Genomic DNA, 25,089 nt, shown 5'->3' with positions numbered 1-25,089 from the left:
TATTTAATGCCAATAAATCAGGCAGGAAGTATTGGCAAATATAGAGTTTGATTCTGTTCTTGATTGTGCTGGTATAAATCAGAAAAAAAAATGAAAAGATTGAAATTACTCTGGCTAAAGAAATAGAAGAATCAAGCCCATAATGTTTCATCCTTCCAAACAGCTGACTATCAGATTGGAAAAAAAATCATTATGCTTAAATATCTTCATTATCTTTTTAGATCAGTAATTCAATGAACAAAGGGAAGAGACAGATAAAATGATACCAGACAAATCTACTCAAGCAGAGCCCAGAGTAGCACATACATTTACAGTGTTTGAGATTCTACTTTTATTTGGGTTTCTCCTCTCACTTTTCCACATGTAGGGCCAAGTTCTTCTTTCAGATGACAGAAACTGTTTAAGTAATTGGAGTCTATGTTGCCTTATCCAACAGTAGAAGATGCTTTATGATTAACAGAATATTTGCTGCATTCTAAAGAATTGCAGTGTAATAAATTAAAAAAACACATTATTTCAAAATGTCAACGTTAAACTGCTTATACTGAAGATCTCTGAGCACCTAAAAGAATGAAACAAAAATGAATTTAAACAGAACAGGGAGATTGGATGGCTCAGGGTAATATTGGTATCAATTCTTTTTTTAAGTCAATATAAAGCGCCTACTGACTTTAACAGTGCAGGATCAGGGTCATAGAGCTTTTCTTCTCTCATTCATTACTTTGTATCCAGCTCAGGTTGATAATGATTTAAAGTGGTTGCATGTTTGATTTTATTTTTCTTACTATATTTGATCACGTTAAAACTGGTAGTATTACTATTGTAGACCTGTGTTAAGTAATACTACTACTAATTAATTTTAGTATTATAAATGTATGTTTCAGAGCCAAACAATAGTTTAATATCAAGGGAACATGTGTTGACCCTTGGATGGAAAGAAGAGCAAAGAGTTGGGACTCAGAAGTATCAGTCACAAAAAAGGAGTAGACATGGAGCTGTGATATGTGTCCTAAAAGATGCAATGGATGATGAGGTCTATGCTGGCATAGATGATACCCTATGACATTATAGACACTGGGGGAGGGGGGTGACAGTGTTGCAGTCACAGTTTTACCTTATCCAGTAATAATACTTTCCCTCTGTGACAGGGTGCACTCACCCCACACTGAATGGGAAGGGGTTAACCCTACATTTTGGGCTGAGGAACCACACGCCCTTCACCCTCCTGGGCATGCTCCAGGTGTACCAGTATAAAAGAGAGCAGCTCATCTCAGTTGGGTCTGACTGCTGCGAAGGAAGGACATGCGCCACCCACTCCAGCCAATGCTCAGCGGAAGTCCGTGACTATAGGAGCTGGGGATGCCACAGCCCAGGGAGACACCAAGGCAACCCCGGAGGCCTGATAGGGTTCAGAGGCACTGGAGAAAGGGCAGACCGGAGAACCTAGAGGTAACAGGAATGCCCAGACCACAGTAGCAGGGATGACGACAAGAAGCAGCCCAGGGGAATCAGATGGCGGACTGGTGAGTGAGCCGAAGCCTTGAGTCATAGAATATTAGGGTTAGAAGGGACCTCAGGAGGTCATCTAGTCCAATCCCCTGCTCAAAGCAGGACCAATCCCCAGAGACAGGCAATTTTTGTCAAATTAAGCACTGAATTATTTGCTTGGCTTTAGTGGACAGCACTGTAAGTATTATTCTACTTCTTAGTTTGACCATAGATTTGCATCAATTTTCTCCAGGTTGCTAAATGTTTCTGATCTCTGTCTGGTTTAGTTTTCCAGGATGATAGCATTGGATTTAAGCACATCTTATTTTAGCAGGATAAATTCCAACTGGATTTGGTTTTCCTCTTGGTCACCAGAAGCTGCCTCTGAGAAGTTTGCAGAAGCACCGAAAGGGGCCATGTTCTGCATCTGTGCAACCCAATATTTAAAGAGATTGGTCCAACCCAATTTGATTTTATTTTGCACATCTGTGTCTTTAGGAGATCCTTTATGAGATCCGAGAGCTTTTACAGTTAAACAGGAGCTACAGTGTAATGTCTTGCTCTGCTTGTAATAGCAAATCTGATACCAGTCAGCTCTGTGATCCTGGGGAACCAGGGCGCAGTATCCAGCCTGTGTGGCTCATGAAAGGATACCCCTCCTCAACAGCCTCTGCTGGAACCAAAACTGATCAGAGAAAAGACTTGCAGAGAGCAGTGAAGGACAGTGGGAGACACACCTAGACCCTTCCTGAGAAGGGTGACAAGATTAAAGCAACTCCTTTAGCCTCAAATGCACTGAAGATGGGACAGGAAGGCATCTCTATTAGCATACAGAATGGAAAACGGAGATTCCAAGGCAAGAATTGCACTGAACTCTGGGACCAGAAAAGCAGGGAATCACTGCATGATGAGGAATCTCTGCTCCAGATGTTAATGAACCTACACCAGCACACACCCAGCTCAGCAGTTATCAGATCAATTCTAGTAATGAATCCTTGATTGATATCCAAAATATTGAAGCAGCCTAACTGCATTGTGAGCTCCCTGCAAGAAACATCACCCATAGCTAGCCTATTGTCAAGCCTAAAGAAAACTCTGAGCCATCAGTTTACCCATAAACAAATCTAGTGTTCTCCCTTCAACCATTGTATATTCTCTACAAAAACCCCTACTCACACATCAGTAAATGTTCTGATGCTTGTATCCAAACTATGCAGAAGTTCCATGGGGACTCCATCTTCTCCTGACTGATTGTGCTGGGGGTTTTGCCTGTCTCCAGCACTTAGGACCCTGAGCTACCACCATCACCTGGGAACCCCGACCAGTTCAAGCTTCATGGAAGTGGTGAGATTTCTCTCTCTGTTTTCCTTTCTACCTCAGGTATTAACCTTTAATAAGGTAACTGTTATGTTGATTTAGGCTCTCCTTGTGTAGTTATCACTATTATTTAATAAATAACTTTTATGGTTAAGCTGGTTGCATGTCTCTTTCTCTCTCTGAACTTTACTCTTTTGTGTTTTTAGCTTCCCCATTTACTCTGCAGCAATTTACCTAAGCTAAAGATCTCTGTAGTGCCCAAAAATACAGTGGGGTTTGCTCATCAAATGGGTTGCAACCAGTACAATTGTGAGGAGAAAGTGGGGATAGGGATGTGCTAAACCTGTGACATACGAGGGTGGGAGCTTGAAAGTGCTGCTTGACCCAGACTACTGAGTCCAGGGCATATAAAGGTGGAAACTTGAAAGTGCTGCTTGACCCAGTCTGCTGAGTCTAGGGGCACATAAATGTGGCAGCCTGGAAGTGCTGTTCGACCCAGTCTGCTCAGACTTACTCTATTCCAGTGCGGTACCTTTGGCACATAAGGGTAGCAGCTTGAAAGTGCTGCCTGACCCAGCCCACTGAGTCCAGGGACATATAAGGGGTCAACTTGAAAGTGCTGATTAACCTGGTCCACTCAGACTTGCTCTGTTAATGTGTGTGTGTGTGTGTGTGTGTGTGTGTGGTCATCTGGTTCTGGGACTGGAGGAATCCAGCCCTGGGGAACCTAGGTCCTGCAGGATAGCTCCATTGGGAGGGGACGAGTAGAGCTCCATATGAAAACACAAGTGACACAAGCAGTACATTGATAGAATTACAGACCCCCCACAAAAAAGAGTAACTCTAATAAATGAGCATACCCCAAAGTAATGAGCACATCTGGTAACAAATCTTAATCTAATTCTGATTAATCTGTTTTTAATTTTATGTGAATTATTATACCTTAAAGTATATGAAGATCACTCTAAACACTCTCTCATCATGGCATATTGCAGTGCGAACATAAAGCATGTTGACACTCAGCTGGCGGTTCTCTATGTTACTCTGGCAGAACAAGAGACTCATCATCATGCTCTCTTAATTTATATAAAATGCTGGAGGTTTAAGATGGCAAATTTCACAAACGTCACAAAATAAAGCAGTTTAAGCATAATATCTGTTTATCATTTTAATCAGAGAGAAACCTAGGTATCACCTCTGTTCTATTTTAATGCAGTGCATCCCCTGGTTAGTGAGATACTAATGGCTCTCATCATTGTTTCCAAATTGATAAAGATTCTTGGTAAAGATTTCCAGGTTGCCATCCTGGAGAACAGGTCAGGCTGGCATTTTTTTGTATTCTAATGTATTAGATTTTCATTTAATACCTTGACAGTCTACAGATAAAGATCTTCCACTAAAAACATTTGGGATCAAATAATTTCATCCACCATGCCATCAAGATTGACTCCTTCCAGATTCATTTGACATCTTACACTATATTTTACCACCTGTTTCAGAGCAATCAGCAGTTTCTCATAATTTTAATCAAATCAGACTAAAAGATAAAGCATCATTAAAACAGTAGGTGTCCTGCAGTCAAATCATAATATGAAATGCTGCCACTATTTCATGTGACATTTTGTGAAATCTCAAGGTAGTGCTCAGCAGTGATAATATTACATGGCTCACTGCCTACACTGTCACATTAATCAAGCACATTAAAAGAATGGTACTATTTCATGTCACTTGTGGTTTTGCACACTACTTTTCTGAAACAGCAACATTTAGTTACTTAAGATCCCAAAGGTTAAAGGTATTAAGATTCAGTTGTCACTAAAGAGAACTTTTTATGCAGAACCTTGTTCTACTAAAATCAGAGACTCTGTGACAGCTCTCTATGAAAAGCCATAAAGACATTCATTATAGATAATCACGTGTCTTCATACTAACTTTCCCTTCCAGAAAGCAAGCATTCTACTGAAATATTTAAATACAAGTTTTATTTTTAAAGAGAAACATGCTTAGTGTTCATTTTGTTAAAATATGTTATTGGACTACATGCTAGGCTTTTTTTTTAAATATATTGTTATCAATAAAGATACCCCAGCTAATACAAAATAAATAATATATTCTACTCTAACTCCTCCTCACACCTCCTGAAAGAAATAAAGACTGCATGTAATACTCGTGTAGTTAGGTCACTAAACAATCAAATAGGCAAGCTCTGAGGAAATAGACTCCTTTCAACTACTTGAAAGGGGGTTCCAAAGAGGATGGATCTAGACTGTTCTCAGTGGTACCAGATGATAGAACAAGGAGAAATGGTCTCAAGTTGCAGTGGGGGAAGTTTAGGTTGGATATTAGGAAAAACTATTTCACTAGGAGGGTGGTGAAGCACTGGAATGGGTTACCTAGGGAGGTGGTAGAATCTCCTTCCTTAGAGGGTTTAAGGTCAGGCTTGACAAAGCCCTGGCTGGGATGATTTAATTAGGGATTAGGTCCTGCTTTGAGCAGGGGGTTGGACTAGATGACCTCCTGAGGTCCCTTCCAACCCTGATATTCTAAGATTCTATGATTCTATGACTGAAAACTAATTCTTCTAATCATCTTGTCCAAAGCTTGCCTACATTGCCATATATTCTTGCGAGTCCAATAGAACAGGGGGTATCTGCAACAAGTGGCTACTTTTGTTCTTTTAGATATGATCACAGTACTATATATCCACCAAATATTGGCTACCTGGAACAGATGTGCTACATGGAGAAGCCTCTCCCCTAAATTAATGCACTCAGAAAGCAGCCATAATTTGCACTCCCAGAGCTCAAAGAAGGAGAGGGAGAAGAGCCAGTGCTATCTGCACCATCCCAGAAGCTTATCTGGCTATGGAGGGAGTGTGGCCATAGCCACAACTCATATGAGCTAGCTTGTGGTTGCAAGGCATAACTGGAAGGTGCACCAAATACAGCTGGAGAACAGATGTAGAATTGTTGCTGGTGAGCACCAATACACCTGCAGCAATTCTGCCTCTGTAGACACAATTCATGCTGCTTTCTCCTCACCACAATGTGGCTATCATGAGGTCTTAAACATGGGTCTATAGGAGCAGCCACACTCCAAATCTCCATCTGGCAACCTGCTGATAGTGGATTACCTGGAACCCATGAAGCCCAGCCCCAGTTTGAGGCTCCAAGTCCTGGCAGAGTCCTGGAGCAGGTGCTTGGCCTGCTGGCTCTCCTTAGGCCAGCAGCAAGATCAGGAAGATATCTGATCAACTGGGCTCCACCCTGTTCTGGGCTGTGTGCTTTGTGCTACCTGCTCCTGCTCCCCTGGCTTGATTTCCTGGCATATGATTCATGGTTCTGACCCCCAGTTTGTTTCCTGACTCTGCCCTCCTGGTATTCTGATCCAGTTGATTCCCGTCTTGTGACTGCAGATTCTGAGTCTGAGTACCAGCTCTGGTCACCCACCACCCAGTGTGACAGTGGCTTATGCATGGAAGGCTTTGGCATTGTAACTACAACAGTCAATATTAGTCAACATTTACCATTTTCCCCAGGCAGCTAGTTTGAGATATCCCATTTCTCCATTAGAAAAACATTACCATTTAAAAAAAGGAAAAAAAAAGAAAGGAAGGAACAGAAAGCTATATTGTGGTTCAGAGAAAACCTTATTCAAAAATTACAAGGTACTTTACATTGATCATGCCATGCTGTTGAAATTTAAATTAAAACTCTAACAAGACTGGAAGGAACTTCTAGAGTTTGTGTTGGTTCAAAAGACAGTACAACTTTTCAATCAATCATTCTCCATGACTATCAAACAGACTGAGTAATCACAACATTTAATTAAATTATGTTTTTTCGTGTTCAGTTGGATCCTATATTTAGCTCTAAAATAATTTGTTTTTATGTGTTTTTTTTCCAAAAGGAGTAAACCATATGTTTGTACTTTACAAAGCAAATTTTCTTCAAGTTTAGAATCATTATATTCAGAATACATTTTAAGTGTTCTGAATTATACTTAAAATATTTCCCTATTACTTTGGCAACAGAACTCAAAGGTTAATTTTTTTGTAAATAAAAAAAATGCATTGCGTTTTAATTTAATACCAGTATTTTACATCTATTTAGCCTATGTTTTTTCATAATTAATCCCATTTGTTCTCTATCAGAATAAAAAGGATTTAATAAAAATTGGTGTCTGAGATGTGAACTATCCTGCAACAGTCAAATATAGCTATGTTTATCCTTTCCTGATCTTACAAATCCATTCACTGGGTATCTTCATTCTTTATACCAGTTAACTTTTTGTACATCCTTTTTCCCTCTGTATGCTGCCTCACACTCAAGAACCCTAGTTTTTAAGGGTCATGCATGACACATTACATACTAATCAGCAGGTATTGTAGCTGACTCCAACTTAATCACATCTCTCATCTCCCAGCTTCTATTTATAATTCAGAGTTTTCTCCTGAATTCAGAATTAGTCATTTTAAACTTCATTAAGCACTTTGAGTTTTAGATTAGTTAAACTTTTCTGATTATTAAGGCCAAATTCTGTGCTTTGCAGTATAGGGATCTTAGACCACATGCAAACCTACTGACTCCAGTGGATTGCATGGGTTTTATATTAGTGCAAAGAAGTCCAAGTTTCACTTACCAGACCCATTTTAAATTACTTTAATTACATGCTTTTCATATCTCATTTAAAGCATTCTTTTGTGCTGTCTGAAGTCTAAAATTTAGGCTATAAACAGCATTTCCTACTTACTACCTGATCCTTCTCTCAGTAAAGTCAATGATTCCCAACTCCCATTGACTTCATTGGAAGCTGAAAAGGACCCTATTTAGCCATATTCTGTTGTACTAATATAACGAATTTTTATATTTCAATTGGTTGTCCAACAGCAAAAGACAAATATCTTCCTTTGTGATGACAAGATGTTGACATCTACTGCAAGTAGCATATTCAGGGTGAAATCCTCACCCTTCTTTTGCCTCTTTATGCCAAGGAAAAGGGCCAGAAGCATAAACAGGTACTAAAAGCCCTGGTTGCAGCCTGGGGTGTTTTTTCCTGGCATAGGGACACCAGAAAACATCCGTAAGATTGCTTTCCAAGGACCCCATCATGTGGTCTGGTGTTGGTAGCCTGTAATAGGTAGGGCCAGAGGCAAAACTGTAACACAATACTATGGAGATTTTGGGTGGCACTTCGGCCCATAGGGCAACCTTGGGAGGCTGTTGTAATTTAGACAGGCCATGGGGGCCTCTCCATTCCCTAGAGCAGCCTGGGATTAGGAAGGTGCAAAGGCTTAAAGCGTCCATAGACCCACCCTAAAGCCTTGTCTGAGTTGCAAGTTCCATACTGCACTTCTTGGAGGTGCAGCATATAGGCTATGTCTACACATGGAGCTAGGAGTGTGATTCCCAGCTCATGCCGGCATACTCACACTACTTCTCATTGAACTAGCAAGCCAAAAATAGTAGTGTAGTTGGGGTAGCATGGGCTAGACCAACAAACCTGCCTGGATCCTATGTATACATACTCTTATTGCTATCTCAAGTTACTGATGTGCTACCATGGTCTACACAACTATTTTTATCATGCTAGTTTGATGAGAGCTAGTGTGAGCATGTTTATGCTAGCTGGGAAATCACAGCCCCAGTTCATAGCATAGACATAACAAGAAACAGTTTAAATACTGAAGGTGAGATTCTGGATATTTGCTATTTGGAAGCAGATAGATTTAGTTTGGCTCTCTGTACTGGTAATGAACTAGCTTTTAAGATAAATAGAATATATGGGGTGAGAGATGATATTTACCTACTTTCCCCAGGATTGGAATCAGACCTAATGTAATTGCTAATTATTTTCCCATTATCTTTTAGAAAATGTTCCTAAAAGGCAACATTCTTTAGAGAAAGCACTGATCAGTTTAGTGGAACTGTGTGAACCTTCCAAGTCCAACAACAATACAAATAATTTTCAATTATTTTTCTCAGAACTCCTTAGCCTGCATTTTTAGGCCTTCAAGTTAATGAATTTGAGCAATCCATTTTTATCTACATATCTGAACCATGCTGAAAATCCACAGGCAAATGTCAAACTTCATGGGTTTAATGCATGTTTTTCATACAAGTCACCAAGAGCAGAAGTGTGATTAACTTTTTGGTCTGATTCAACAAACTCATCTCAAGCAAATAAAATTCCCTTAAAAAAATTGGGATGTAATAATTTTATTTCTATAACACAGAATACTGACAGTTTTCACTAAATAGATGAATCATGAAAGGAATATGTGGTAGCATATAGAATGATGCTGAGGTAAATGCAGAAAGCATGTATCAGAATTCACAAAGATTGGCCTCAGTGTGCTACAACAGGATGAGTCAGGCATCATGGGAAAAAGTTACTGTAAACCTGGATTCTAAGTAGATCAATATAAATACTAAATGATAATACCACCAAGCCTCCAATAATCTGACGGATTTACATGACTACATATTGACTGTGTGTCTGTCAACTCATACAGTAATATTAAATGATTGTTAAAATGCAGTGCACAACACCTACAGTATCTAATTTAACATCCACAGTGCTAACGTATGTGGCCTGGCTTCTCTGCTGTTGTTGTTTTGATCTTTCTTTTTGCATCCCTCTTCTATGTTTAATAAAGCTTGAACATTTTGTTAAGGATATTTAAGTGGTTGCTTTGTGATTCTTCAGTATAGATTGACAAGCTGTTGTTCCCTCCCCCTTGCTATAATAAACACCTAGCTGTACCAAACAAATGGCTTGGATCCCCAGGGACTCATTATAGCGAGAGTGTACTGTATACGCAAAGGAGCATTTAAACACATTTGCAGATGCTGTTACCCTGTTTGCACATGCAACTACACATTGAGCTTACTTGAAAATATGGCCCCTAAATAACACAATCTGAAGCTGCCTGAACTATGCCCTGAGTAATAGGATTCACTAGTGAACTTAGTCATTGGCTACAAAAGTGTTTGAGACAAGCACTGTTTCAAGTCTGAATTCTACCTGTGATTCAGCTGTTTCCAATGTTGAAACTTGTTTCCAGTTGAAATTGGGTGAAGAATTTCCAGTATGTTTCCAAAAGATCCACCATGGATCAGATCAAATCCACAGAGAAAGAGTGGACCCAAAAAGAAGTATTTGCCAGAATTTTCTCCTAATTCATGGAACCCTGAAGAGAATTTTAAGTCTTATCTTAGCTAATGAACTACTGAAAAATATACCAGAGGATGTTTTGGACCATAATAGTCTAATGGAATTAGAATTAAAGTCAACACACAAACCACATAAAAAATGAATCAAGGACTTGGTAAAAATGTTTAGGGGCTATTATGTTTCTAGAAGAACACTTTGTTACTGAATGTTACAAACTACAGTTGTGAAAACTGAGAGAAAACAGATATTGTTTTTAAGTGCTGCTAGTATTTTGTTCTTCACTTTGTTACCTGTCAGTTCTGTGTTCCTAGGGAACCAAGGTGCAGTACCCAGTCGGTCTGACTCACAAAAGAGCTTCCCCTCCGACACACGCAGTCTCTGCTTGAACCAAAACCAATCAGAAGAAAGACTTACAAAAAGCAATGAAAAGGCAGTGGGAGACACACCTAAACCCCTCGAACAAGGGTGACAAGATTAAGGAAACTCCCCTAGCCTCATTTGCATCCAAGATGGGACAGGGAGCCATCTCCATTAGTACAGAATGGAGGACAGAGATCCCAAGGCAAGAACCACACGGAGTTCTGGGACCAGAAAAGCACTGCATGATGGGGAATCTCTGCTCCAGATGTTAATGAACCCATGCCTGCACACACCAAGCTCAGTAGTTATCAGACCAATTCTAGTAAAAAATCCTTTATTGGTATCCAAAATACTGAAGCTGCCTAATCACACTGTGAGCTCCCCCAAAGGAACATCATCCATTGCCAGGAATGATCAGTTCCTATTGTCTTGCCTGGACAAAACAACTTCGGTGTACTCCCTTGAGCCATCAGTTTACCCATAAACAAATCTAGGTTCTCCCTTCAACCATTGTTCTTTTCCTACAAAACCCCCTACCCATGCTCAAGTAAATGCTCGGATGCCTGGATCCAAAATCTGCATCAGTTCCATTGGGACTTCATCTTCTCCTGACTGATTGTGCTGGGGGCTCTGCCTGTCTCCAGCACTCCCAACTCTCAGCTACCACCACTACCTGGAACCCCGCATCAATTCAAGTTTCACAGTGTGGTGTGTTTTTGTTTTTGTTCTCTCTCACTCTTTTCCCCCGCTAGAACCTGACATTTATAATCAAAATTTAAGTTAGATTTAATATTATAACTCTTGTTTGTTTGGCTCCCCTATGGTTATTACCTGGCAATAAATAACTTTTATGGTTAAGCTGGTTGCTTCTCTCTCTCTCCCTCATGTGTGTTTTTTTTGTTTGTTTGGGTTTTTTTGGCTTCCTCATTCTCAATGCTACTCATACCTAAGCTAAAGATCCCTGCAGCGCCCAAAAATCCTGTGGGGTTTGCTAATCAAGTGAGGGTTACTACCAGAACAATTGTAACGTAAAAGTGGGGATAGGGATGTACTGAACCTGAGATATATGAGGGTGGCAGCTTGGAAGTGCTGCTCAACCCAGCCTGCCCAGGAGTACTCTATTCCAGTGTGGTGCCCATGGTATATGAAGGTCACAGCTTGGAGGTGATTGACCCAGCCTACTGAGTCCAGGGACATATAAGAGGTCAGCTTAGGAGTGCTGATTAACCCAGTCCTCTCAGACATGCTCTGTTAATGTGTGTGTGTTCCTCTGATTCTGGGACTGGAAGAACCAAGCCCTGGGGAACCTAGGTCCTGCAGGATAGCTCCATTGGGAGGGAACTTGCAGCAGGGAGAAGTAGAGCTCCGTATGAGAACACAAGTGACACAAGCAGTACATTGATAGAATTACAGACCCCCCCAAAAAAGAGTAACCCTAATAAATGAGCATACCCCAAAGTAATGACAAATCTGGTAAAAACTTCTAACTGGGATTGTTTTAATACTACTTATACAGTAATTAAGCAGCAGGTTTTACCTGTGGGATTTACTAGAGGGTTTAAAAGATATATTTTTCCCTTTGATGCATGTGTGTTCTCACTTTAATAATAATAGGAGCTCTGAGCATGAATGAAGGGCAATATATATATCCCACGGATCTGCTTCTGTAAATCTACACAGGCAAAATTCTCAGTGATGTCAGTTCTCTTTACCATATCATTCATTATGTAACGTACAGATATATTAGTATACCTAAAGAAGACTCTTCAAGACTACAACATTTGTAGAGGCCCTCATTTTTTTTCAGATCCCATTAATACCAAAAGACATAGGAAGCGCTGTACCAATCAGACCAGTGGGCCATTCCCTGAAAGTGGTTGACCTGGATACATCATAGAAAATGCAAGGAAGCCTGATGTGGACAACGTAGACAATTAAGGAATAGCCAGTCGTTAAGGGACATTTCCTTTTAACCAGCGGCAGCTATTGGTTGGCTTACATTCTGAAGCATGAGCTTCTTTTAAAAAAGCAGCTTACCACTGTACCTTTGATCTACCTATCTGACCCATGCCTCTTCACCAGACCAAAGTGCCAGCTGTAGCCCTCTTAGTATGATAGAGTGGAGTTTCCTAGTAGGGCATCTCCCATTTTAGACCCTTAAATTTGGGAACTCTGGGACCCTGGAACTCACTAAACCACCTTGGTCTAAAATAGTTGGCATCATCTTTAAGTGACCTTTAGGGCTTGCTAAGGCAGATTATGTCTCCCTGGTAACTGGGGACATGTGAAATTGGGCAGTGGTGGGATGATTTTTTTTTTTTGCATGCTGCGAGCCGTTGTTGGTAGAAGGGTTACTGTAGGAATTTTCAAGTGTATAATTGAATACTTAAAAACACTTGTTAATGTTTTTTAATAAGTCGAGAAAAATAAGCCAATATAAGTGTTTATTTTTTTAATCCTACTAAGCTCTTGTTCTCAAGAGCATTTTGTGGCATTGAGTTCCACAGCTTAATGACATGATAGGTGTAACACTTTCCTCCACTCTCTGATAACATAGGTGATTTTAATTAGTGAATATTTTTGTTAGCATGGCAGCTCAGCCACTTTTCTTACATTATTTCATCATTCTTGAATGTATAGTGGCTGTTCCTGGTGACTTGTTTCCAATTATTTATCAATTTGTTCAGCACTCTCTTTTGACTCCTCAGCCTTAGATAGTGCCTCTATATTTATTACTGAAAAGCAGTAGATATCTCCAACAACCTTTGTGGTAATGACTGAAAGAAATAATTTAGGGCCAGATTATGAGCTCGTTACTCAAATTAGTAAGCAGTTATTCCCATGAGGAGTACCAATTACTTCAAAAGACTCCAGTGGAACTACTTGAGTGAGTAGCTCCTTATCGGTTAGTGAGCAATTCACCATCTGACCCTTAGCTTCACTTCCATGCTTTATCCTCAGTAATCCAACAGACTCCTCCCCCCATTCTCTTGTAGAATTCAGTTTTTCACTCTCTACATCTGCTCACAGTGCTGTTGCTCTGTTACTCATTTATGTTAGGGTAATAAGAAGAATATTTTCTGTACTGTACTATAGAAAGCATTTTTTTTATCTACTATTTAGTAGGGTGGCTATTCTGCTATAAAGGGGATTTTTTAATTTTTAAAACTTTGTTTTACAGATTGATATACATAGTATTGAGCAACACTAAAGCTCAACTGGCCTTACTGTTAATGCAAACATTAATTTTGTATGGATATTTTACAGTCATAGCACTGATATACGCAACAGATACTTTAAATTGTCTGTTGAAGTGGATATCTGATTTACTGAATGGAAGGTATCCAACAGCCATAAAAGAGAGGATTAACAGTCAGACAGGCCAGCAACTGGATGTAGATCAGACCAAAATAAGAGTGCAGCAGTAGGAAGTACACATTATGGCTAATTAAAACTGATACACCATTTTGTTGTAAGAGACAAAAATGAGGATCCAAGGGAGGCGTAGAGGTACATCTCACCTCAATGTGTCAGCCCCATCACTCTCACAACACACAGAGGGAGAGGGGAGGAGAGCAGCACACACACACACACACCAACAATTTGCTGCTACTGGCTGGCTGAGCTGCAGCAGCAGAGAGAAGCCAGGATAATAATAATAGATAGAGAATAGAGAAATGGGGACAAAAGCATTTATTGATGACTGAGACTCTTTTTTTGAGAGGAGAGAGAGAGAAGGGGGGGGGTGATGAGGTCTATAAAATAAAAATGAAAGGTGGTGAAAAAGTGAATCAGAGGCACTTTACATACCTTCTTCACATAATAGAACCAGGGTTTAATGAAGAAAAAAATGAATAAAAAAAAAAAAAAAAAAAAGTACTTCTTCACACAATGCACAGTCAACCTGGGGAACCCTTTGCCAGGGGATGGTGTGAAGGCAAAAAATATAATACAGTTCAAAAAAGAATTAGATAAGTTCATGGAGGATAGGCCTGTTAATGGCTATTAGCACACACTGTGGTTGTCCTCAAACTGCCAGAAGCTAGGACTGGACAATATGGGATGGATCACTTGAAAATTGTCTTGTTCTGTTCATTTCCTCTGAAGCATCTGGCATTGGCCACTGCCAGAAGACAGGATACTGGGCTAGGTGGACCACTGGTTTGACCCAGTATGGCCATTCTTATGTTATAGGCTCCCATCCTAGAATGAGCCCCACAAATATAGAAGTGAGTTACCAACTGGAACTGCCTCTTGGCTGGGTGTGGAGTTGCTGGGATTTTCCCTTGGTCACTTCCTGAGGTTGTTTGAACCCTATAGTGGTCTGGTTTTAAGTGTGTCCTGGATGGAGGACAAGCCCTTTCAGGAGTACCCAAGTCTAGCTGTAACTGGTAAGGCCCCAAGATGGCTTCTCCTAGATGGCATCTTCAAAGGCCTTTCACCTGCTCTCCCCTGGGCCAACAGCAGACTCATTCCAAATCAAACATAATTTCATGGAATCACAGTCTTCTTTCATAGAACAGAAGGTCTCAGGACTCCTCCCTAGCCCCTCAGAAGTACTCAAAACTACAAACAAAACTAGACCCTACCAAAGCATCTTCTGCCCCTCCCTAGCAGGGTAAACAGTTGCAATGGGGCAAGAGGATACAGTTGTCTCTCCCTTCCCACCCAAGACCTCAGTGTGTCCTCCTCCTGATTTTGTACAGGTCTTTATGCTCCACTTCTTCTCCTTCCCCCCCCCAGCAACTTTGAAGGATACATACAACATTCTACACACTGATACAACTTTGCTCCCTCACCCCAGAATTTTTCTAAAATGATACCCTAGTTTTCCAGGTTTGACCTTTCATCCATGTGGGCTTTGTCTTCCAGAACACCAGCCCCAGAACTGCCTTGTTTTAGGGCCTGCCCACAGCACTCCACTCCTAGGACTCCGCTCTCCAGCACAACCCAGCTCAACTGCCCTCTTCTACAGCCAGTTCTGAACTGTGGTGCTTCTTTCCTTTTTAAGTCCTACACCGAACACAAGTGTGGCAGGGCAGGGATAATAGAAGAGGGCTGGCTATCCCCAGGGCTCCTGACTCTTAAAAGGGCAGGCCACCATGTTATATTTGTAAATAGTTAATAAAAAAAAGCACTTATAATATGCAGCATTATTTATGGGTTTGGAAGTAACATGCATGTTTGCTATCATTTTACATTGCAAATGGCTTCCTTTATGCATCTCTTCACATTGTCTCTTAGCAGGAATCATGGTAGGTGGTTTTCTGGTGCAACAGGTACACCTGTGTACATCAAGGAAAGTCAAGGAAAGTGTGGGCCCCTTGCTGAATGAGGGAGGGAACCTAGTGACAGAGGATGTGGAGAAAGCTAGTGTACTCAATGCTTTTTTTGCCTCTGTCTTCAAAGACAAGGTCAGCTCCCAGACAGCTGCACTCTGCAGCACAGTATGGGGAGGAGGTGACCAGCTCTCTGTGGAGAAAGAAGTAGTTCGGGACTATTTAGAAAAGCTGGACGAGCACAAGTCTATGGGGCCAGATGCACTGCATCCGAGGGTGCTAAAGGAGTTGGCCAATGAGATTGCAGAGCCATTGGCCATTATCTTTGAAAAATCATGGCGATCGGGGGAGGTCCCGGATGACTGGAAAAAAGCTAATGTAGTGCCCATCTTTAAAAAAGGGAAGAAGGAAGATCCAGGGAACTACAGGCCAGTCAGTCTCACCTCAGTCCCTGGAAAAATCATGGAACAGGTCCACAAGGAATCAATTCTGATCTACTTAAAGGAGGGGAAAGTGATCAGGAACAGTCAGCATGGATTCACCAAGGGCAAGTCATGCCTGACTAACCTAATTGCCTTCTATGATGAGATAACCGGCTCTGTGGATGAGGGGAAAGCAGTGGATGTGCTATTTCTGGACTTTAGCAAAGCTTTTGATACAGTCTCCCACAGTATTCTTGCCAGCAAGTTAAAGAAGTATGGGCTGGATGTATGGACGGTAAGGTGGATAGAAAACTGGCTAGATGGTCGGGCTCAACGGTTAGTGATCAATGGTTCCATGTCTAGCTGGCAGCTGGTATCAAGTGGAGTGCCCCAAGGGTCAGTGCTGGGGCCGGTTTTGTTCAATATCTTCATTAACCATCTGGAGGATGGTGTGGACTGCACCCTTAGCAAGTTTGCAGATGACACTAAACTGGGAGGAGTGGTTGATACGCTGGAGGGTAGGGATAGGATACAGAGGGACCTAGACAAATTAGAGGATTGGGCCAAAAGAAATATGATGAAGTTCAACAAGGACAAGTGCAGAGTCCTGCACTTAGGACGGAAGAATCCCATGCACTGCTACAGACTAGGGACCAAATGGCTGGGCAGCAGTTCTGCAGAAAAGGACCTAGGGGTTACGGTGGACGAAAAGCTGAATATGAGTCAACAGTGTGCCCTTGTTGCCAAGAAGGCTAATGGCATTTTGGGTTGTATAAGTAGGGGCATTTCCAGCAGATCGAGGGACGTGATCATTCCCCTCTTTTCAGCACTGGTGAGGCCTCATTTGGAGTACTGTGTCCAGTTTTGGGCCCCACACTACAAGAAGGATGTGGATAAATTGGAGAGAGTCCAGCGGAGGGCAACAAAAATGATTAGGGGGCTGGAGCACATGACTTATGAGGACAGGCTGAGGGAACTGGGATTGTTTAGTCTGCAGAAGAGAAGAATGAGGGGGGATTTGATAGCTGCTTTCAACTACCTGAAAGGGGGTTCCAAAGAGGATGGATCTAGACTGTTCTCAGTGGTAGAAGATGACAGAACAAGGAGTAATGGTCTCAAGTTGCAGAGGGGGAGGTTTAGGTTGGACATTAGGAAAAACTTTTTCACTAGTAGGGTGGTGAAGCACTGGAATGAGTTACCTAGGAAGGTGGTGGAATCTCATTCCTTAGAGGTTTTTAAGGTCAGGCTTGACAAAGCTCTGGCTGGGATGCTTTGAGCAGGGGGTTGGACTAGATGACCTCCTGAGGTCCCTTCCAAGCCTGAGATTCTGTGATTCTATGATCAATGTCAGTAACTCTGTCATATGACTAAGTCCATATGCTGAATATACCCTTACAGGGCCTTACTTGATATTGCATTAGACCCTGCTGCAGCTTCATTTTCCCCTTCTAAGCCCCCTTCCCTCCAATAACTGGGTGTAGATTCTCATGGGGATCTGGTTTATTAAAACATCTTAGGGTAGGTTCATACTTACCTGCCGGGTCGACGGGTGGCGTTCAACTAATCTAGATGCGATAGTTCGAACTCCGGACGCGCTCCCGTCGACTCCGGAACTCCACCACCGCGAACGGTGGTGGCGGAGTTGACGGGGGAGCCGCAGAGTTCGATCCCGCAGCGTCAGGACGGGTAAGTCAGTCGAACTAAGGTAGTTCGTAGCTGAAGTCGCGTACCTTAGTTTGACCCCCCCCCACAGTGTAGACCAGGCCTTAGTATGATGTTAACATAAATCAAAGCTGACCTTTCCCCATCTCTACAGTTTGTTTAGCTCTTTTCTGGACTTAACACTCACCTCTTCCCAAATGCCCCCCTGATGCCTAACATTTTCTAAAGCTTCTCCTCTTCAGGATTTTCCTCCCTGCCCCCCCCAGCCCCGCCCCGCCCCACTCCACCCCACCCCAGTACATGAGTCAAACCAAGCCATTCTAACTACCCCTTTCCTGGTAATTTCTGACCCCTTTTTTAATTAAAGGTATTTGTAAACACCATTCACAAAGCTACTAGTGGAGTTGGTTAGTACTCCCCCACTACTCTATTGTTAGACCACTCAGCTGGGATGTGGGACACCTGGGTTCAAATCCCCATTCTGTCTGATTTGAAGCAGGGACTTAAATTTGGCTGTCCCATATTGCAAGTGAGTATCCTAACCACAGGGCTGTAGGGTATTTTTTGGGAACCACTGTGTTTTTGTGAATAGTACGTAAATCCTCGTCACTCTGGCCTGAAAAATTGGCGGTGGGGGACTGAAACTTAAGCAAATTTATGTCAGATTTGTGAATAGTTTCAGTTTGCCCCAAATTGCACTTTTTGGCAAATGAATTATTTTATTGAAAAATATCACCCATCTCATTATCCAAGCAACATGGAGGAAAGCACAGCACACCAGCAGCATTAAAAGACAAGTAAGAATATCAGTGGCAAAAGGTAAGCATAGAAACATGGTTTGATATTGGATGGAGCCAACAATGTGATGCAGTTGCAAAAAAAAGGTTGCATTGTGAGGTACATTAACAGAAGAGTTGCGTGTAGGACACAGGAGGTAATTGTCCCACTCTACTCTAGACTTGCAGCCAACAGTTGGAGTACTGTGTCCAGTTCAGGGCATCAGACTTTAAGAAAGATATGGACAAATTGGAGAGAGTCCAGAGAAGAGCAACAAAAATGATAAAATGTTAAGAAAGTTAAGCTCTGGAATAGGCTTCCAACAGAGGCTGTGGAATGCCCGTCATTGGAAATTTTTAAGAACAGGTTAGTCAAACACCTCTCAGGGATGGTCTCAGTATATTTGGCCCTGCCTTGGTGCAGGGGGATGGACTAGATGACTTTGAGGTCCCTTCCAGCCCTACATTTTTTATAATTTATGATTCTATGACCAGAAGTGAGAGACAAGAGGTAATCCCTGACTGGTTTTTTGAAAGAGAATGTTGTGCAATAACCACTCTATCTAGGGCGGGCTGAACTGGACACCACTAGACTGCCTTGGTGGGAGAAAAGTCAATGATTCTGTTTGGATTGGGGGAAGTAGGAGGAATAGGCTTTTACTCCTGGACAGGGGAGTACAGTACCCATATATTTGGTATACTGTACCAGTGGGAGATAGTGGTTGTGTAGAAGAGGGCTTCAAATTTGGGATGGGGGAGATTTGGTGGATCTGTTCCCTTGTGAGCCTTAATCCATTTAAATTGTGGAAGTCTAGTATAAATTATGTATCTCCTTAGAGTTTAGACTGTCTGGTAGGTTAATTTAGGGAGTTCTGCATATAATAGACTTTTTTTTCCATAGCAGAAGATAGAAACAGTTTGATTCATGGTGGCTGTGAATTTTATTCATAATTATATTTTCTTCTATGATTAATTCCTAGCTACATTAATGCCATTTTATGGTGATGTTTAAAAGTAATCATAATGTCATTTTATTATCTATTTTGAAAGGTTTGCCATCTTGCAATCTGGAGTTTATAAATTAGACATGGCTCTGGTAGCCTATTCGTAAATACTTTACTTATATATAATTCACACACAGGAACTAAATGATAAAGCATCAGTTTCAACATATGAGTCAGAAATACACTGCACCATCTTTGGGAAGCATGGGAAGGGGAAATAATTTTTAAAGATGGAAGTCACTAAAAAAAAAGAACCTATGCCAGAAGGAAGGATATGAAAGTTTGGGAATTATGCAGTATACAATATGTAAAGAAAGGGGGGAAAAGACTAATAGTTTTTCTGATAACACATTTATTATATCAGTCATTACCCTTAAAATACTTTTCCATCAAAACACTCATGATCTATCTCTGCTCCCATTGAAGGTTAATGGAAGTTGATTGTAATGAGACCAGAGCTAGGCCTGTACTAGGTGCTTTTGAAAATTTATCCTTGAAAAATAAAGAGAAGAACACATACACTGCAAATTTGAAAGTAGAGACCACCAAGTAAAGTCAAAGTACTATGAAAGAATGAAATTACTAACAATGAGTTAAATAACTCTCTCCTGTAGTCGTATTATTTAATCCTTCTGAAGGAAAGCCCTCTGAAGTTCGTAGGTATTTGCTAGATTAAAGACTGGGGGAAGGCCTTCAGGATGTGGCCTACTCTATGTTATTGCATAAAACATCATTTTCTTCAGTGCTAGTTGATCCACTGCAAGAGCTGAGATTTGAACACTTAATTTGCAAAATATATTGATGATGTAAATATCCTAATAAATTATCTCCATTTACAATCCAAGTTAGTTGATCTTTAAAGATCAACTGTTCATTTACATGAAAGCTTCCAATCTAAAAAGACAAAAAACCTAAAAAAACAGGCAGAGGATGGGGAGTGATGCAACAGGCTAATCATGGACACACTTGTTATTTTCAGGCTTTTGTTTCTGGAACAGGACTAATTGCACTACATCCCTGCTGAGATACATGCTGGGGAAGGGTGCAAGGAACAATTATTTTGATAGTACATATTCTAAAGTGATAATGTCAAAGAGAGGATCCCAAAAGGCAACAGCTGCTGAGCAATACAGTGATTCTGTTAAGGTCTCCCTTCTATTTCATTTACTCACCACAAAAATGATTCATCTAACTCAGTGGCTCTCAAACTTTTGTACTGGTGACCCTTTTCACATAGCAAGTATCTGAGTGCAACCTCCCCTTATAAATTAAAAACACTTTTTAATATATTTAACACCATAATAACTGCTGGAGGCAAAGCAGGGTTTGGGGTGGAGGTTGACAGCTCACAACCCCCCCATGTAATAACGTCGTGACCCCCTGAGGGGTCCCAACCCCCCAGTTTGAGAACCCCTGATCTAACTTGCAGTTGCAATAATTCTTTGTGCACCTTTGGCTAACTCGTGAGCCTAAACTACTTGCCTTTGTCATGTCTGTGAAGCTTCTTTGTGAAGAATAGTTGGATTCACCTCTGATTTGTCATACCTTGTGATCTGCTGAAAAGGATGCCAGGCAATAGGGTTTTACAGGTCTCTGAACTCCACATAAGATAAGAAGCTGTCAAGTCTCTCTGTAAAATAACATGATTCAAATGTTACATATGAACAATGTATTTATTTGTTTTCATTGGACTCTAAACACCTTCCACACCAATTCTGTAGTGATATTACCATGAGATAACTTCCTGACAGCCCCGAGAGCCCCAGTGGCTCAGGGCCAACCCAGTTGACTTGGCCACAGGCAAGAAAATTATTTTTTTTCCAAAGTGCAAATATTTTCTCAGAATGTTGTTCAGTGCCAAAGAAAGCATTTATTCAGAGTCCGTGCAACTCCATTTCCAACCTCTGTTACTTGCCTTAGCTATTCATTTGGAATGGTGGACATATTACATCATCAGCTGTTCTCAACTCACCACAGCATAAAGGACTCTTCATTTCAGTGGGAGAAGGGGAACCCAGAAGCTCCCAGGAGACTCTGCACCATCCATGATGTTGGTCCTGATAGAATTATTCAATAATTCTTTGTCAGTTTGCTTTTCCATAAGGTAGGCACGTGGCATAATGTATTGAATGAAAATTGTGAGAAATCTCTAATGCTACAGAAGAACATTGATATTTTAAGAGTAAAAGGGCCTGCTTACTATTTCAAAAATATAATGTGCAGTAATCTTCCATAGTCTTAAAAAAGTTACTTACATTTTACCTTTAACTACAATTGCTTTAGGTGGATCAGAAACAAAATCTGAGAAAATTAAATAACAAAAATCAAATTATCAGAGTGAGATGGTCTGTTTACAAGCCACATACATTCCTACTTTAATCTTAGATTCAGTCAACAACTTGCTTCAGCTGCAAATGCTTGCAGCTGTCAAATCTCTCAAAATCAGAATCCCAGAAGGTTCCAATTAAAGAAGTACATATAGCAAGCTGGATACAGTTTTCCACAACAGATAAACAGTATAACAAGTGGCTGCAGCTAACACAAATGGAGAGATGGAAGAGGAGACCAAAGAGTCTCCTTCTGATATTCTCTGTTTTAGCTATTAGAAGTAGCATACTGATCTTTGTGCCTGTCCACTCTTCTTTAGAGATATCTCCAAGAAACACAAGATTGTATATAAATGAACTAATTGAATATAATTGAATCATCTTACTTATCAGACAATTATAGATACCTTGTTTTACGCATACTAAAAACTTCAAATATTAATCACCACAAAGTCTTTGCATGCAAGTGAGCTGGGCTAATGCTTAAAGGCTTTGTTTTGTTTTGAGAAAAATTATGATTTCCTGAAGTTCTAAATGTACTAAGTTCTAAAGGCACATTCTAAAAAGTGGGGTGTTTAAATTGCCCTTTCCTATGGCTTTCTGCGGGGCTCAGAATGGTTCCAGAGACAGCGTCTTATTTCAGGAAGTCCTATATTTAAATCCTCCTCACTCTTGATGTATTTTTCTACACTGAAGAACCCCTAGCAATAGTGATACTTGGGGCCTATTAGTCTTTTTGTATGACTATCACAAATCTTGGCAATTGCTACTTGGAGTGTTCTTGTTGGCAGACAGCTACAAAGTAGAAATAACCAACTGATTCTGCAGAGGCCACAACATCATAAAGATTTTTAATCTTAACACTCTGAGTCAAAGAAGAACCACTGACTTACAGCTGAAAGACTGCATATCCTATACCCATTCTCCAAGCCATTTGGGGTATGTTTACACTGCAATTAATAACCTGTGGCTAGGCTGTGCCAGCTGACTTTGGCTCAGGGGGATCAGGCTAAGGGGCCGTTTAATTGCAGTGTAGACATTCAGGCTCAGGCTGCAGCCTGATTCTGGGACCCTCCCACCTCACAGGTCCTAGAGCCCAAATGTCTATACCACAATTAAACAGCCCCATAGCCCAAGCTAGCTGGCACAGGCCAACTGCAGCTTTTTAATTGCAGTGTAGCTATACCTTTGGTCATTCAGGTCCAGCCATGCCTGCAGCTCAGGAGGTGGGACTGCAGAGTGCAAAGGTGGCTATAATCCACTTTTGTGTGTTCTTGATCCTGGGACCAATGAGTACTAAACCAGGCCACAGGCATTTGTGTCAGGGGAGGTGCAATACAGGCCACTAGAATTCAACAGCACCTCTTCACTCAGCTAAGGGCTGGGGAAACTACAGCTCCGGTTTGTGCCTATTGGGAAGGCATCGTCCCCTTTTATTCTCCAAGAAATTTAAGAAGTCAGACCCTGATATTCTAATATAAAGAGGAGGGGGAAAATACATGTTTTATGGGGTAATCTTGGGAGTTGGAGTAGCACATATTTAGAATTGATTCCTCCTCAGGCCATATGTTGATAAGTTTTAGGGATACTACAAAACAACTCTTTTCTTCCTAATATTTTGAAAGGGAAGGGGGAGGAATTATTGAAGGGGAAGGTGGTTTTGACCTTTAACTTGTCCGCTGTGTTGACTGTGGGTCACAGATGGAGTTGCTGCAATCTAGGTACAATGAAATCAGCTTTTGGTTTCTTAAGTTTTAAGTTATGTTAGTCGTGACTGTAGTAAATAGACAGAGGCTCTTTTTATTGTGTGTAAATCCAAATAAATAAATTTTCCACTGCATGAAAGAGCAGCAAAACTAAAAACTTTTCCCCTTTTGCAGTTCCCCTTTAGAGTGCACAAATGCTATATATTCAACAGTATAGTACTTATTTAATTTCAGCAAAAATACATATAGCCTTTCTCAGGGTTTGTAAAGTGTAGTTTTGCTGGCTCAGCCAGCTTTAAGATATAGCAGTGTGGAAAATCTGCTGGCTCCACTGAAAATACAAAAAATAAAATAAAAATAAGAAATACATGGATTTATTGTCAGCAGAACAAGCCAGTCACTCTTTCCACAGCAGCTTTCCCACCTGGAGGCATGCGGTAAACAAGCACATTGCAAATATCCACTAACCCAAAGAGGTAGGTAATTATATCCTCAAAGCACCCCTAATACAAGAAGTTGGGATTATAGCAGTTTTACCATTGATGTATTGAATCATAACAGGCCTTCACTTTCAGGGAGCTCGTTGATTTTGGTTGTACCAGTTCAGGTAACACACAGTATTCTTTTCCCCCCTCAGTGGATTTATTCAGCATCCTTTTTTTCCATGATCTTGATGGTCACTTGTATCAAGAGTGGCATTTACATAATTTATACTAGAGTTTTTCCTGCATAAGGACTATGGAATTTTATACTTAGGGTCTCCTTTGTACTGCTTGTCTGACTGCCTTTGGCATAAAATCTGCTAGATACTTGGAATAACTGTTTTAAAATGTCTCCTTCCTTTGCTTTGTTTCTTCCACTAGTTTTCCAGTTGTTTTCTTTTAATTTGCTCCTATTCTGTTTAGACAAGTGTCTGAGAGTTTCCTGTAATTATCACTTCACCCTTTTTGTTTGCCACCATTTGCTTTGCTTTGCTTGTCATGCTATTTAAATTAACGAAAATACAACAATTAGCTTTCTTTAGGTTGCTTGTGCTATTGTCACTTGACTCATCTTCATGTTAATTTGTGTAGCTAGAGAGGTGATCAGTGAGCTGCTTTGTTTAGCTCCACTCTTGTGAAGGGTAATGGCTTATTATTTTAAATCTGGGCCTCAATTTCCAATTATTATTCAATTGTTGCCTTTATTTTTCTTTTCCTACAACTTCCCCGCTGTTCCTTCTGTCTCTGCAATAAAAGGTAGCCATCATTGCTGCTGCTAAATGAGACGCAAAAATCTGTCCCCCGATCAAGTTTTTATAGCATGATCATAGCTCTAGTTCGGCTTTTAGTTTTATGTATGTTTGTCTTCACTGGTCTCATTTTCCATATGTCTTGAAGATTAGAGAGTTTAAGAAAATAATCCTGGATTTTACTAACTTTAACTAAATTTCAGTACATAGATGACATAGCAACATTATGGCAGTGTGCTATTATTACAAAGTATCAGTTATAGACATTTATTGTGATCCTCCATTGCCTCACACCTGTGCAGAGAGGGTGTCAAATGCTACCAAATGAGGATGATAGCACT

General features: G+C 40.8%; 1 long non-coding RNA gene across 1 annotated transcript in view; it reads right to left on the bottom strand.

Moving 5' to 3' along the window:
* Positions 1-21,529, bottom strand: part of LOC120405767 — an 88,656-nt gene extending 67,127 nt beyond the window's left edge. The window contains exons 1-2 of the long non-coding RNA XR_005598849.1: positions 21,457-21,529; positions 21,030-21,114 (exon numbers count right to left, since the gene is read on the bottom strand). This is a non-coding gene — a long non-coding RNA (uncharacterized LOC120405767). The remainder of the gene's footprint in view (positions 1-21,029; positions 21,115-21,456) is intronic.
* Positions 21,530-25,089: the final 3,560 nt, after the last annotated feature.

Source organism: Mauremys reevesii, linkage group 5 (genome assembly GCF_016161935.1).
Source record: "Mauremys reevesii isolate NIE-2019 linkage group 5, ASM1616193v1, whole genome shotgun sequence".
NCBI classification, from domain to species: Eukaryota; Metazoa; Chordata; order Testudines; family Geoemydidae; genus Mauremys; species Mauremys reevesii.
Note: the sequence above shows the minus strand (reverse complement) of the source record. Positions and strands in the feature narration are given on the sequence as shown.